The sequence below is a fragment of the Pygocentrus nattereri genome, chromosome 6, assembly GCF_015220715.1.
Source record: "Pygocentrus nattereri isolate fPygNat1 chromosome 6, fPygNat1.pri, whole genome shotgun sequence".
NCBI classification, from domain to species: domain Eukaryota; kingdom Metazoa; phylum Chordata; class Actinopteri; order Characiformes; family Serrasalmidae; genus Pygocentrus; species Pygocentrus nattereri.
Genome location: NC_051216.1, coordinates 37929079 through 37945640, shown reverse-complemented (window position 1 = coordinate 37945640; position 16562 = coordinate 37929079).

Below are 16562 nucleotides of genomic sequence, written 5' to 3'. Positions count from 1 at the left end.
ACTTACATACAATATAAAGTGCAACAGGCGTTTTCAATTTATGTCAAAAACTGAAAAACAACAAGAATGGAGATTTTGGTTTTGTTTGGAAGCAGTGATATGTAAGATGCCTGTTCCAATGTGCAATATAGCCACAAAAATAATAAATAGCCATGTTACTCTCTTTGTGACCCCGCGACCCTGACGGAGAAGCGGCTTAGAAAATGGATGGATGGATGGATGGACTCTCTTTGTGAACTCTGTCCATTTTTTCTCATGACATTACTGAGATAGGCAGGGTGCATAACAGTGAAAGCCCAAAAAACAAACAAAAAAAAAACATTTGAAAGTTGATATGATGAGAAAGCAGAGGAAAGGGCAGTCCAACAGTAATACAGCAAAACAGAGCAAGGGGTCGAAACCAGGGAAACAGAAGAAGGGACTTTGGGAACATTTTACTATCACTTGTTTATCACTTTCATATTGGGGACACAAATACTGTGAGTTAATGATGAAGTATTGATAATGATACGTTAACAGAGTTATGGAATTGCAGAAATTTGGGAAGAGGACTATGCCTGAAGCCCCTCCTTCATCCAATCTAAGCAAATGATCCTCATCCACAGTCATAACTGAACAACCACTCTGTTGCCAGTAGGATACACTGCGTGTCATGACTCCTATCACCATCTCCCATCCACAGCTGCCACCTTCTAATGATTATTCCTGCTCCCTTTTAATCCCTTTTAACCTTTAACTGCCACGTTTAACACAATTGTTTCAATCCAGTGTCCACCTGAGGAGAGTGGGTTCCTCTGATTAGACCTGGTTCCTCTCAAGGCCCCTTCCTTCCACCTGGGAGATTCTCCTTGTTTATGTCACCCTCAGCCTTTATGTCAGGATACACCTGTTGCAGTTTGTCACCCTTTATGTCAGGAGTTTAAACCCACCTGTCTGTTAAGCACCTCGTCATCATGTAACCACTAAAATACAAACCCAATTCCAATGAAGCTGGGACATTGTGTAAAACATAAATAAAAACAGAATACGATGATTTGCAAATCCTTGTCAACCTATATTCAATTGAATACACTACAAAGACAACATATTTAATGTTCAAATGGATAAACTTTGTTTTTTTGCAAATATTCACTAATTTTGAATTTGATGCCTGCAACATGTTCCAAAGAAGTTGGGAAAGGGGCAACAAAAGACTGGGAAAGTTGAGGAATGCTCAAAAAACACCTGTTTGGAACATTCCACAGGTGAACAGGTTAATTGGAAACAGGTGATTGTCATGATTAGGTGTAAAGGGAGCATCCCTGAAAGGCTCAGTCATTCCCTAGCAAGGATGGGCAAGGTTCACCACTTTGTGAACAACTGCGTGAGGAAATAGTCCAACAGTTTAAGAATAACGTTTCTCAACATGCAATTGCAAGGAAATTAGGGATTTCATCATCTACAGTCCATAATATCGTCAAAAGATTCAGTGAATCTGGAGAAATCTCTGCAAGTAAGTGTGCAAGGCAGACAACCAACATTGAATGACCTTCCATCCCTCAGGCGGCACTGCATTCATTCTGTAGCGGATATTACCACGTGGGCCCAGGAACACTTCAGAAAACCATTGTCAGTGAACACAGTTCGTCGCTCCAACTACAAGTGCAAGTTAAAACTCTGCCATGCATCATCTAAGATGGACTGACATAAGGTGGAAAAGTGTCCTGTGGTCTGACGAGTCCACATTTCAAATTGTTTTTGGAAATCATGGACATTGTGTCCTCCGGACCAAAGAAGAAAAGGACTGTCCGGATTGTTATCTGCGCAAAGTTCAAAAGCCAGCATCTCTGATAGTATGGGGGTGTGATAGTGCCATGACATGGGTAACTTGCACATCTGTGAAGGCACTATCAATGTTGAAAGGTACATACAGGTTTTGTAGCAACATATGCTGCCATCCAAGCAACATCTTTTTCAGGGACATCCCTGCTTATTTCAGCAAGACAATGCCAAGTCTTTGTAGTGTATTCAATTGAATATAGATTGAAAAGGATTTGCAAATCATTGTATTCTGTTTTTATTTATGTTTTACACAATTCCTGTTAATGACTTATGAAGATATGCTGAGTACTCAGTGATTTTGATGATTCCAATGTCCAGGATGAGTGAACTGAGATGACAGAACCACTTTGGTAGGCTGTATATGGTTGTTGACAAAGCCATTCCTCTAAAACTGAGACCAAAGCCCATATAAATAATATCGAAACAAAAATTTCTTTATATCTGTTAAAGCACTAAATTAATAAGGAAAAATATAGTTTATCATAAATTCTTATATGAAACATGTTCAAGGTACACAAATCAAATGTTTGATTTACTTAAAGATGTGTCGTGATTCCTGGTAACTAGGTTAAGTAGCTTCTAAGGTACTTGATTAGTAATACATATCCATCCATCTTCAACCGCTTATCCAAGTCTGGGTCACGGGGGCAGCAGCCTAAACAAAGAGGCCCAGGCCCCCCTCTCCCCCAGCACCTCCTCCAGCTCTTCCGGAGGGATACTGAGGCATTCCCAAGATAGTCGAGTGATATAAACCCTCCAACGTGTCCTGGGTCTTCACCAGGGTCTCCCCGTTGGACATGTCTGGAACACCTCCCTAGGGCCATCCTAACCAGATGCCTGAACCACCTCAACTGGCTTCTCTCAACGTGGAGGAGCAGCATCTCCACTCCGAGCCTCTCCGTAATCCCTGAACTTCTCACCCTATCTCTTAGGGAGAGCCTGGCAACCCTGCGGAGAAAGCTCATTTCGGCCGCTTGTATCCGTGATCTCGTTCTTTCAGTCTTACAGATTGTGGTGAATACAGAACTCCAATAACAAAACACCACTCGGGTTCAGATCAGGGCCGTTCCTCCCAATCACGCCCTTCCAGGACTCACTGTCATTGCCCACATGAGCGTTCAAGTCACCCAGCAAGACAATGGAGTCCCCACAGGGGGCACTTTCCAGGTCTCCAAGAAGGCCGGGTACTCCGAACTGCCGTTCGGTGCATAAGCACAGACAACAGTCAGGATCTGGCGCAGGGAAATAACCCTCTCATCCACCAGAGAAAACCCCAATGTACAGGCGCTGAGCCAGGGAGCTATGAGTAAGCCCACTCCTGCCCGACACGTCTCACCCTGGACAACTCCAGAATGGAATAAAGTCCAACCCCTCTTGAGAGAGTCTGTTCCAGAGCCCCAGTTTAAGTAGCCAAGGATCGGAACGCCAAGGCCCCCGTCTTCAGCTGCCACTCGATCCACATTGCACCAGACCTCCATAAGCACCTCTCCCACGGCTGATGGGTCCATGGGAGAGTGGTCCCCATGGACCACTTATTCATTTTTTTTTGGGCTGAGCCCAGCCGGGACCCAAGTAATACATATACAGCCCCACTTTAAGTAGCCAAGGATCGAAACGCCAAGGCCCCCGCCTTCAGCTGCCACCCGATCCACGTTGCACCAGACCTCCATAAGCACCTCTCCCACGGCTGGTGGGTCCATGGGAGAGTGGTCCCCTTTATCAACTTTAGGGTAAACAACATTACAGTCGTATGACGTTGTATACATTTGTGCTGGGCTAATGTTACATTTTAAGCTTTAGGCTAAAACAAACTTTAGTTTGCATGCATACAGAGATTCACAGGGTAAATATTACACAAACTAAAGCTGATGTGGCCTGAGTAAACCTGCTGGGTTAACTAGACAATCAAGAAACTCAATCAACTTACCCTTAATACGAGTGCTTTTTTGTGTACACTTACATCTATAGAAATAAAACATCACCTTAAAGAAGCTTAAACGGAGCATAATATTAATCTTTATGCTAAATCAAACTAGTTTTTGAATGTATCCTTGTTGAAAGAAATCATTAAGTGTTTCTTTTGGTTTCTGATGGTTTTGTAAAATGTTTCAGCATATTGTTTAACCGTTACCAATGGTTGATTTGTATATTGTTAGTGGTCTCCCTTCCTGAACGATAATATGCATGGCGACACATACAACCAGCAAAGACAGTCGCTGTTTACATGAGAGACACTACAAATGAGGAGAGCCACTGAATGATGTATGAATGGGACACTCGTAACGCTCACCTTTCCTATGAGGACTTTGATTACATGGCACAATCATGCTGTCCTACTGTGCATGCATTCCACTGGCCTGAAATTGAAACTGCAGGTGTAAATCTGCAGCTCTGCGGCTCTGCAGTCAGACCCTTCTCATTATTTTTACACATTACTCCAAAATAAAATGTTGGATTTACTTAAAAATGTCATGTTAACTGGTTCCACACAACTGTGTTTAGTAGCTTTTATGATGGTAGACCAGGAAAGTAGACAGGGGTAAAGACAAGACAAAGAGGGTGAGTAAAACAAGGAAAGTCTTGTTCTTCTTCTTTCGGCTGCTCCCTTTAGGGGTCGCCACAGCGGATCATCTGCCTCCATCTTGCCCTATCCACTGCCTCCTCTACTTTTACACCAACCATCTCCATGTCCACCTTCACTACATCCATAAACCTTCTCTGAGGTCTACCTCTTCTCCTTCTGCAGCTCCATCTCCAACATTCTTTGACCAATATATCCACTATTCCTCTTCAACACATGTCCAAACCATCTCAACCTGGCCTCTCTGGCTTTATCTCCAAACTGCTCTACCTTCACTGTCCCTCTGATCTGCTCATTTCTAATCTTGTCCATCCTTGTCACTCCCAACAAAAATCTGAGCATCTTCATCTCCGCCACCTCCAGCTCAGCCTCCTGTCTTTTAGACAGAGCCACAGTCTCCAAACCATACATTATAGCAGGACGCACTACTGTCTTGTAAACCTTCCCTTTCACTCTTACTGCTATCCTTCTGTCACACATCAGCCCTGACACCCGTCTCCCACTCCATCCTGCCTGCACCCTCTTCTTCACCTCTTTTCTACACTGAATGACTACAGACCAGTTGCACTCACTCCAATCATTATGAAGTGCTTTGAGAGAGTGGTGTTGGCCCACATCCAAGACAGCATACCGGACATGCTGGACCCCCTGCAGTACGCCTACCGTCACAACAGATCCACCTCAGACGCAGTCGCTGCTGCCCTTCACTACTCTCTCTCCCACATGGAAAACAAAGACTCCTACATCAGGATGCTCTTTGTTGACTACAGCTCAGCCACAAACTCTCCACACTCGGCCTGCACCCCACCCTCTGTGACTGGCTTTTGGACTTTCTGACTGGCAGGCTGTCAGACTGCCCAGTCTGTCAGGATCAGAAACAGGACTTCAGCCAGCAACACCACCTACATTGGCACTCCACAGGGCTGCGTCCTCAGCCCTATTCTCTACACCCTGTTCACCCATGACTGTGTCGCCTCCCACAAGGACAACATCATCTTGAAGTTTGCTGACGACACAGCAGTGATAGGACGTATCACTGGTGGAGATGAAGCAGCCTACAGGAGGGAGGTGACCAGACTGGTGTCATGGTGTGATGAAACCAACCTCATCCTCAACACGGACAAGACGAAGGAGCTGATAGTGGACATGAGGAAGGAGAGGAGACCTCATCGGCCACTTTTCATCTGGGAGCTCGAGGTGGAGAGGGTGAGCAGCTTTAAATACCTGGGTGTCCACATCAGTGAGGACCTCACATGGTCACTGAACACCAAGCAGCGAGTCAGAAAGGCTCAACAGCGGCTGTACTTCCTGAGGAGGCTGAGGAAGTTTGGGATGTCTCCGGTGATCCTCAGCAACTTCTACAACTGCGTCATTGAGAGCCTCCTGAAACAGCTGTATCACCGTGTGGTATGGCAGCTTGACCGTGATGGACCGTAAATGCCTACAGAGAGTGGTGAAGACTGCAGAGAAGATCACCAATTCTCCACTGCACTCTCTGCAGAACATCTACAACCATAGAGTCCGAAGGAAGGCTGCCTCCATCATCAAAGACCCCACCCACCCCCAGAACGGACTGTTCAAACCTCTGCCCTCAGGCCAGAGGTATAGGAGTATGATGTGCAAGACCTCCAGACTAAAGAACTTCTTCTTCCCCACCGCAATCAGAGTTCTGAATCAGAAATAACTATTCACACTTCGGTCTGCCCAGACTTAGGTACAGACGTGTGATGTGTATCCCACTGGTAAAGAACTCTTTCCTCAGGAATAACCTGCACCTACTGTCACTTTACTGTAGCACATGTTTACAATTGCACTATTGCACTTTACCACTCATTTCTGCTGCAGATAATCATGTTCTCGGCGAGGCACAGCACTATCCATACCACTGTAATTTATACATTGTAACCTAACCTGATGTAAATTTAAAAACCTCTATTAGTAGCCTGTATGCTTGTATATATACTCTTTTGTGTTTTTAATGTTATATTTGGCATTCTTAGCGAGGAGCAAAGTAAGCTTTTCATTGTATATAAGGAAACCTGTTTCCTCTCTGCAAATGACAATAAACACTTTGAACTTGAAACACTTTGAACTGTCCATTGCTCTGGATGGTTGACCCAAGATATTTGAAGTCATCCACCTCTACGACCTCTACTCTTTGCATCTTCACCTTTCCACCTGCCTCCCTCTCATTCACACACGTATTCCGTCTTGTCTCTACTGACCTTCATTCCTCTCCTCTCCAGTGCAAACCTTCACCTTTCCAGATTCTCTTCCACCTGCTCTCTACTCTCACCACAAATTACAATGTCATCTGCAAACATCATGGTCCATGGAGCCTCTTGCCTGACCTCATCTGTCAACCTTTCCATCACCATTGCAAACAAAAAGGGGCTCAAAGCTGATCCCTGATGTAACCCTACCTTCACCTTGAAACCATTTGTCACTCCAACTGCACACCTCACCACTGTCTCACTATCCTCATACATGTCATGCACCACCCTAACATACTTTACAGTACCACAGTTCCTCTCTTGGCACCCTATCACATCCCTTCTCTAGATCCTCAAAGACACAGTGTAGCTCCTTCTGACCTTCTCTGTACTTCTCTACCAACACTCTCAATGCAAAAATTGCATCTGTGGTACTCTTTCTGGGCATGAAGGAAAGTAATATGCAAATAATTGAAGCAGGAGCCAACGGGAAAAAGGTTTTATTCTAAAAGATTATGCTGACCAAAAAAACACTTTTGAACTAAATTTAACAACTCAATTTCATTGAAAGAACACAACAGACTTAGTTTCAGTGACTTGCATGCAGTAATTGTTCAGTAATATGAATGAGAGAAAACTGATTAAAATCAACAACAGAGAGATTTCATGTTTTTCAGTGTTGTGTAGGAAGTAATGCATTCATTTTCCATGTTTAATAATGAATTGTATGATGATTATTTATTTTTTATATTTACTGTAATATATTTGGCAGATGATCTTACCCACAACGACATACAATTTACTTATAGCATTTGGAGTCTTGCTGAAGCCTGTATAGTGTTGCATGCTTGGCCAGGCAGAGAACTGAACCTTAGTCGGCTATATAATATATATAATTAAATCAAATCAAGTTAAATCAAATTAATTTGTATAGTGCTTTTTACAACTCAAAGCAGCTTCACAGAATTCAGCAACCCTCAACGAAGACAAGTCTTTTTTCACTTTTTTAAAAACATTTTTAACATTTCTCCAGGTTACTTGCTTCTCCAGTTAGGGCTCAAACTACTTCCAGATGGACTACCATGTGTAATTATATATATATATATATATATATATATATATATATATATATATATATATATATATATATATAGTAGTCCATCTGGAAGTAGTTTGAGCCCTATCTGGAGAAGCAAGTAACCTGGAGAGCATTCACATCCACTGGAGGCTCTCCACTGGTGTCCCACAAGGCTCGGTGCTGGGTCCTCTTCTCTTTTCAGTTTACACTCATTCTCTTGGTTATGTAACACCCCCTCATGGCTTCTCATTCCACTGCTATACTGATGACACCCAACTAATGCTTTTGTTCCCACCTTCTAATACTCAGGTTTTCAGTCATATCTCAGCATGTCAGTCTGACATTTCCTCATGGATGACCGCTCACCACCTGAAGCACAGTCCTAGGAAGACTGGGCTGCTATTCATCCCTGGAAATATAGGTCCTCTCCATAATCTTGCCATCTCATGTGAGAACTCGTTGGTCATTCTGTCTGAAGATAGAAGAAGCCTTGATGTTATTCTAGATGACCAGTTATGATTCTCTGGAGGATTCAACTTCACACATCACTCCACTGCTGCATTCCCTTCACTGGCTTCCTGTAGCTATTCCAATGAGATTTAAACCCTGATGCCAACAAAGACAAAAATAGTCCAACCCCTCACCACCTGATGACAATGGTCAAAACTCGATCTGTACCTCAAGCCCTTCAAGTACAGCTCAACTTGAGCCACCGTCCTACAAGACGCTTGGAAGACAAGCATGAAAACTCTTCTCTGCCCTGGCACCCAGGTGGTGAGTCTTCAAACTCAAACTGAGTATTGATAACCTCGTGAAGCACTTAAGTGAACATTAATCTAAGTATTAGGTGTAAATTGGAATGCATTGTGCTGCACGTATGCTATACTATATTGCCAAAGTATTTGCTCATCTGCCTTCACACGCTTATGAACTTGAGTGACATCCCATTCTTATACCATAGGGTTTAATATGATGTCAGCCCACCCTTTGCAGCTATAATAACTTCAACTCTTCTGGGAAGGCTTTCCACAAGGTTAGGAGTGTGTTTATTGGAATTTTAGACCATTCTTCCAAAAGCACATTTGTGAGGTCAGACACTGATGTTGAACGAGAAGGTCTGGCTCACAGTCTTTGCCCTAATTTATCCCAAATTTGTTCTATTGGGTTGAGGTCTGGACTCTGTGCAGAGCAGTCAAGTTCTTCCACACCAAAGTCACTTATCCATGTCTTTATGGACCTTGCTTTGTGCACTGGTGCACAGTCATGTTGGAACCGAAGGGGCCATTCCCGAACTGTTCCTACAAAGTTGGGAGTATGAAATTGTCCAAAATCTCTTGATCTGCTGAAGCATTAACTGTTCCTTTCTCTGAAACTAAGGGGCTGAGCCCAACTCCTGAAAAACAACCCCACACCATAACCACCCCTCCACCGAACTTTACCATTCCTCTGGCAACTGCCAAACCCAGACTCGTCCATCAGATTGCCAGATGGAGAAGCATGATTCATTACTATGGAGAACACATCTCCACTGCTCTAGCAGTCTGCAGGCCTAGGTGATTGGTTTATACACTTGTGCCCATGGAAGTGATTGGAACACCAGAATTAAATTTTTTTGATGGGTGAGTGAATAATTTTGGAAATATAGTGTATGTTTAATCTTGTATGTATCTTTCTAGAGATCAGCACTGGCTTTTATTTTCTGGTAGTGTCTGTGCTCAAGGTTTGAATTCTAAACCTATTTGTACTAGCTTGGAATACTTTCTCTGCACAACTGGATTAGGGTGCTAAATGCTGTAAATGTAAATCTGCTACTGCACAATTTGTCATCTGCCATCTACCCTATTTAACACTCTGCAATTTCTGTCCACAGGACACATGTTAACCATGTATTATTTGAGTGCTGCACCATTCTCATGGAATTTTTAAATGTCAATATCACTGCTAAGTAGAGAGAGAGGGGTTTTGTGGTCAACTGACCATCAATGAATGGCTACATTCAGTACAGTTTGGATATTTCCCTTTTCAAGCACACCTGATTCAACTCTCATAGCCAAGTTTAGTGTGTTAGAATAGATGGCTCCTGTGCTAGAGGATGGTGAACACATATAGTGATTCGGTGGTAAGGACTGTGTTATATACAGTACTGTGCAAAAGTCAGAGACCATCCTTCATTTATTGAAATTCCAGTCAAAATTGCCATTAAATACATTTAAAGTTTTTTTAAACAGCAGGAAAGAGCAGAAAAACATGTTTAACAGAAAATTACACCGAAGCCTCAACAACAAAATATAAGATGTTTCAGTATTTAATTTGTCCACACTTTACCTTTATTACAGCTTCTATTCTTTTCAGGACACTCTTTCAGTTTCTCAAAGAAATCTGTATAAACACCTTCAAAAGTTTAGTTTTAGACGCTGGTTTAGCGTTTTCTGTTTCTCACAATCCGAGCAACCTCAAACATTCAATTCACTGATACTGAGGTCTGGACTCTGGAGTGCTCAGTCCATTGTTCTGAGAACACCAGCAGTTTCTTTGTTTGATGTATCTGTTTCCTTTTCTCTGTAAGAATTTCTTAACAGCTGCACATCCTTTCAGACTTAAAGTGTTGAGTTGTCTACTCACAGTGAAAGCATGCACAGAAACATGTGGATTTTTCAGATCTGAAGCAAGAAAGGAGCTTTTCTCTCAAAGAAGAAAGCTTTAAGAGCTGTTTATCTGATTGGGACAGTTTTGATGGTCTTGTATAGTGAGCTGTTTAGAGTCCCACTTTCAATTTTGGAAACATTATATCAAATCTCCTCCAAAATTTCTCTGGTCTGAGCAACGTGTGTTTGATGGCTGTTTTGACTGGAAATTAAATAAATGAAAAAAAGAGGTGCAGAATGCACATAGATGGCAGGATAGCAACAAGAATCTTTAGATATGAATATAACTAAGCAGTGAATATAAAACTAGTAATGAAGCAAAAAAATGTTTTCAAATATTTTAACTTATTTACAGGAGTTTTATAGAAATTAAAATATGTTTGCTCCTGCATTCTCTTCCGTGCCCATAGGGGGCAGGTTGCAATGTTTGCAGTCTTGCAACTCTTTTTTTAGTAGCTCATGAGGCCATGCGGGGCTCAGTGGTAAAAGCCTGTGGGACATGGTTTAGCAGATAAAGCTGTCCCCTGTCCCCCAAGTGAATCGATCGTTTTCATTGTTGCAGCTTAGCCAGTAAGAGGAGAAGGAGGAGTTGGATTTCATGGGCAGAGAGCGTGACTTTTCTCCAAACAGTGTGCCTAGCCAGGCTAAGCAACAGAAAGCAGAATATTGCAGCCATGTCCGTGTGACACAGCGATGTGACTTCTAATTGACTCCACCTCACAGCTGGAAGGATGTGTTTCATTGGCTATGAACTGGACTGGTGAATGGATTACTCCCAGGCCTTAATAAGCATATGTGTGTCTTTTAAGGACAGGGGGAAACGAGAATTCAGACACTTTTGGTTATTTAATATACTTCCAATGCATACATGAACTTCAGATTTACCTACAGAATGTCTTGTGACTTTGTTCTTATCAATAAATCAATCAGCCTTTATGTAAAGTATGTTGAGGGTGACCCTCATTTACAATGCAGCTCAGCATTATCTAAAAAACAAAACTCCAAAAAGGAGTAAATATGCTTTTATTTTATTTTTTTAACTTAAGGACAAATAAGGTTAACAAATCAAAACAATCAAATAAGACAATTAAGCAGATCAGTATTGAAGATAAATAAATAATAAAACTAATTAGGGTAAAAAAAAGATAAAAAAGAAAACAATATTAAGACAGTAATAGTGATGATAGAATAGTAAAACAATAAATACACTGCCAATAAATGACACCAACAAAAAATAACAATACAAATAATGAATCAATATAAACCAAGGACCGGCTAAAAGACAGAAGTGAAAGAGAAAAATTTATTCGGACACCACGAATGAATAACATCAATACTTTGTTGCAAAGTGTTGTTGGAAATTACAGCTTCCAGATCTATAGTAAGAAGTAATTAGCGTTTTGCAGCATTGTGGTTCAGTTTTGGTCCACTGCTCTGGCAAACAGTCTTCAATTCGTCAAGGTTATAAAGGTCCTTATGCTGGACTTGCAATTTCAAAATCCTCTATAAACATTCAATGGGACTCAGTTAGGAGATCAGCTTGGTTATGCAGCACCTTCACCTTCTTTTGAAACCTAGATTTATTTTGGCTGTATGTTTCTCACCTTTCTTGGCTGATGAGATTAATTTCTCCTCATCCCTTCTTTCTCCTGCCATGACGAACAGATTTCTTGCCAAATAGTTCTACTTTTGTGTTGTCTGATCAGAGAACATTCAAAACAGTTCTACTGTGTCTAAATGCTATTGTGCAAATATCTGTCTTTGTTGAGCAGAAGTTTTGCGTGGGGAGGTTTAGTGATTATTGTTCTCTGTGCAACTGTTGTTTTGTAGCCCTTTTAAACTGACTGCCAGATTCTCTTTTACCTTCCTTACAGTTAATCTTAAAGAAATCCTGGTTGGTGCACTTGTCCATGACCTCCATAAACTGCCCACTTGCATATTTTCAAACTAACTGTACTTACAGGAATGTTTACAGTCTTATTGTGGCTCTGTAGCTCTTTCCATTTAAGTGTAGTTACATAATGTTCTCTCTGTATATTAAATATATAGTATATTAAGTATATTGTCTTTCCAGAAATGTGGGGGCATCCCTCTAATGAGCATCACTGAGTACCACTGTAACAGAAAAACTCCCTAAAGCCAGGCAGACACTGTGTGACTTTAAAATCTTGCTCTTTGGCGACAACACACATTGCACATTTGAATTCTTCCTGTCCTGTATGACCAAAGCCTGTGATTTACATGCTCACATTTTACATGACTGCACAGACAGTTCTGTTTGTTGATCGGTTCCTGTACAGCTGTTTCATTCAAAACAACACAATGTACCAAGCAAAACTACTAAGAAACTTCTATTTTGCTATCTTGTGCCACAATGTGCACTGAAGTTAAAACCAGACGATGATACACATGGTAGGACTACGCAGTCTCTCTGTGGTTGTTTTACAAAAACAGTTTTAAAAATCCACATTAACTTTTATACCTTTCAGTTCTATTCAGTCAAACAGTTGCATTTTGTTGACTTTTTCTTTACTTTTTTGTCATGTGTGTCATTATATAGCAACTCCACTGCAAACTTTCACTTTGTGTCATTTTTCTTTGCAAGTGTCTGATTAGCACTGCTACAGTAATAGTAATTTAAGAGGTATGGGATTCAGTCCCAATGGGATCTGCGGTGTCAAGTTCGCTCAAATCTAATGATGGTGTATGTTCACTTTCCCACATTTTCCCACACTATACTACTGAGCCCTTAAGTTGATACAGTGATTATTTTTAACAAGGCATGGCCACAATTTACTCTACTGAGGTCACAAATTACTATTATGTGAAATATTATGGCCACAAATTAATGTTATGAGAAATACATGGATCAGACCTAACATTATGTACACTATCCTTGTTTCCTGTCCATTTTATCATCTCCACTTACTATATAGGTGCACTATGTAGTTTTATAATTACAGACTGTAGTACATCTGTTTCTCTGCATACTTCCTTAGCCCCCTTTTACCCTATTATTCATGGACCCTCACAGAGCAGGTGGATCGTTCTCAGCACTACAGTAACACTGATGTGGTGGTGGTAAGTTACTGTGTGTTGCACTGGTCTGAGTGGATCAGACACAGCAGATCATCCAAATAGTACCCTGCTCTGTGAGGGTCCGCTGGGGTACAGACCACTGAAGAACAGGGTTAATGGGGGCTAACAAAGTCTGCAGAGAAACAGATGGACTACAGTCTGTAATTGTAAAACTATAAAGTGTATCTATACAGTAAGTGGAGCTGATAAAATGGACAATGAGCATAGAAACAAGGAGGTGGTCATAAAGTTATGCCTGATTGGTGTATTATGAGAAACATAAATCCTGGCCTCAATACAGTAACTTGTGGCCTCAGTATAGATATTTAGATAGTTAGATATTTCTTGGCCATGCCTTATTAAAAATAATCACCATGTCATCTTAGGGGTACTATACAGTTCAAGCTTAAACACAGACTTTTGGAGCTCATAAGACCTGCATATGAAATGTTGTATATTGACATGTGAAATTGCCTGGTAAATTGGCTTAAGAGTGTTGAGAGGAACCAATCTTCAAAAAGAGAACTCATCTTTATCTGGAGTGTACTGGATAGTGCGGTTAGGATTGAGAACATACAAAGGAAAGAGCCGTGAGATAAAACAGTGACTAATGTTACTGATTGTGTGGTAGATATGGAGAGCATGATGGGGAGATAAATTCAACATGGCTATGGTCAAGAAGCAGTTGGCAGTCAGCAAGGTCTTTTAAATCCTGATAGAAGTTTGAGAAGGTCATTAAAATCTCTGAAGCATATGCAAGACGTTTTATCTCAGCATGGGGGTGAATGGCACATGCAAATTGTTCTAAAGCGGTCAATAATATCCAGAGGGCAGGAAAAACCACATCAGGATTGTTGATATCATAATTAGGCAGCAGGTGCATGTATTCAGTCTCAGCAAAGAGACACAATGGATTGGAACAGTAATTAATTCCACCCCACAAAATGGTGCAATTGTAGCATCCATGAAAATCTAAATCTTTGTCTAAAAAGAAAAATTTATCAGAGCCCTGACTAAATCAGGTTTTGCAGACCATTCAGAGCTATATCATTCAATAACAATATTTTGTAACCACACTTTATTAATGTAGCGTTTAGAGTTTATATGGTCAAAACTGGACTATGGACTGAAGCTTGTTCAGACAACAGTGGAGCTTGAACTTCAAAGTTGGACAGCCCTAAATTAAATGCATGAATAATTTTTTCCCACATTATAAATAGACAGTATATTTACTCATCATCCAGTATAAATTTAGTTTCTTCTGTTAATCTAGTAATGTTACATATATACTAGCTAGCTATCTTCATTAAGTACACCTCCTTGTATCTACACTCTTTGTCCATTTAATCAGCTCTGCTTACCAGAGGCACTTTGTATTTATACAATTACAAAAACAGTAGTGGTCCTAGAACAAAGCCATGTGGTACACCATCATTTACATTCCTATATACAGAAATTCATCATTTATATAGTAGTCAGTCAGTCAGGTAGGATCTGAACCATGAGAGTGTTCCATTCCTTTGTACCCACCAAGATTTATTAGGCTGTGTAGTAGAGTGATATATGGTGTCAGATGACTCAGCGAGATCAAGTAGCAAAAGCAAAGAGGTGCAGCTCTGCTTGGAGGCCCATAACAGACCACCGACTATCTTTGATAGCCTAAATCCTGACCAAAGTATTTTAAGTATGTAATTTCTATACAGGTATGAGCTTAACTGCCAAGCTTATCTGTTAACTGTGGCAAAAAAAACACAAAAATAACAAAAATAACAAAAATAGCTACATTTTCCATGTTTGATAAGTTTACTGCTCTGCTGTTTTAACACACTGCCTGTTGGATGTGTTTTATGTGTTCAACATGTATCATTATCTGTTTTGAGCTATAGTTTACAAGAAAAGTGTGGACACAAAAAACATTGCAAAGTAATAACCCACACCAGTATGGAACAGCACAGCCAGCAAAGCGGAAACTTTACTTTAGTTTTTATCAATCAATCAATCAATCAATCAATCAGCCTTTCTGTAAAGTATGTTGAGGGTGGCCCTCATTTACAATACAGCTCAGCATTATCTAAAAAACAAGAAATGAAAAAGAGTAAATATCCTTTTTTTTTTACTTAAGGACAAATAAGATTAACAAATCAAAACATTCATTCATTTTCATTCATTTTCCATGCCGCTTCTCCCTCAGGGTCACGGGGGGGGCTACCGGGGGGTGCTGGAGCCTATCCAAGCAGTTATTTTTTTAACTTAAGGACAAATAAGATTAACAAATCAAAACAATCAAATAAAATAATTAAGCACATCAGTATTGAAGATAAATAAATAAAACTAATTAGGGTAAAAAAAAAGACAACAATATTAAGACAGTAATAGTGATGATAGAATAGTAAAACAATAAATACACTGCCAATAAATGACACCAACAAAAAATAATAACAATACAAATAATAAATAAATATAAACCAAGGAAGCAACTAAAAGACAGAAGTGAAAGAGAAAAATTTATTTAGACACCACGAATGAATAACATCAATACTTTGTTGCAAAGGGTTGTTGGAAATTACAGCTTCCAGATCTATAGTAAGAAGTAATTAGCGTTTTGCTGCATTGTGGTTCAGTTTTGGTCCACTGCTCTGGCAAACAGTCTTCAATTCCTCAAGGTTATAAAACGTCCTTATGCTGGACTTGCAATTTCAAAATACTCTATAAACATTCAATGGGACTCAGTTAGGAGATCAGCTTGGTTATGCAGCACCTTCACCTTCTTTTGAAACCTAGATTTATTTTGGCTGTATGTTTCTCACCTTTCTTGGCTGATGAGATTAACTTCTCCTCATCCCTTCTTTCTCCTGCCATGTCGAACAGATTCTTTGCCAAATACAACCCCAATTCCAATGAATTTTGGACGTTGTGTAAAACATAAATAAAAACAGAATACGATGATTTGCAAATCCTTTATACCCATTCATGACACTCACTTGTTTCCAATTAACCTGTTGTAGGCATCAAAGTGAATATTTGCAAAAAACAATAAAGTTTATCTGTTTGAACATTAAATATCTTGTCTTTGTAGTGTATTCAACTGAATATAGGTTGAAAAGGATTTGCAAATCATCGTGTTTTACACAACGTCCCAACTTCAT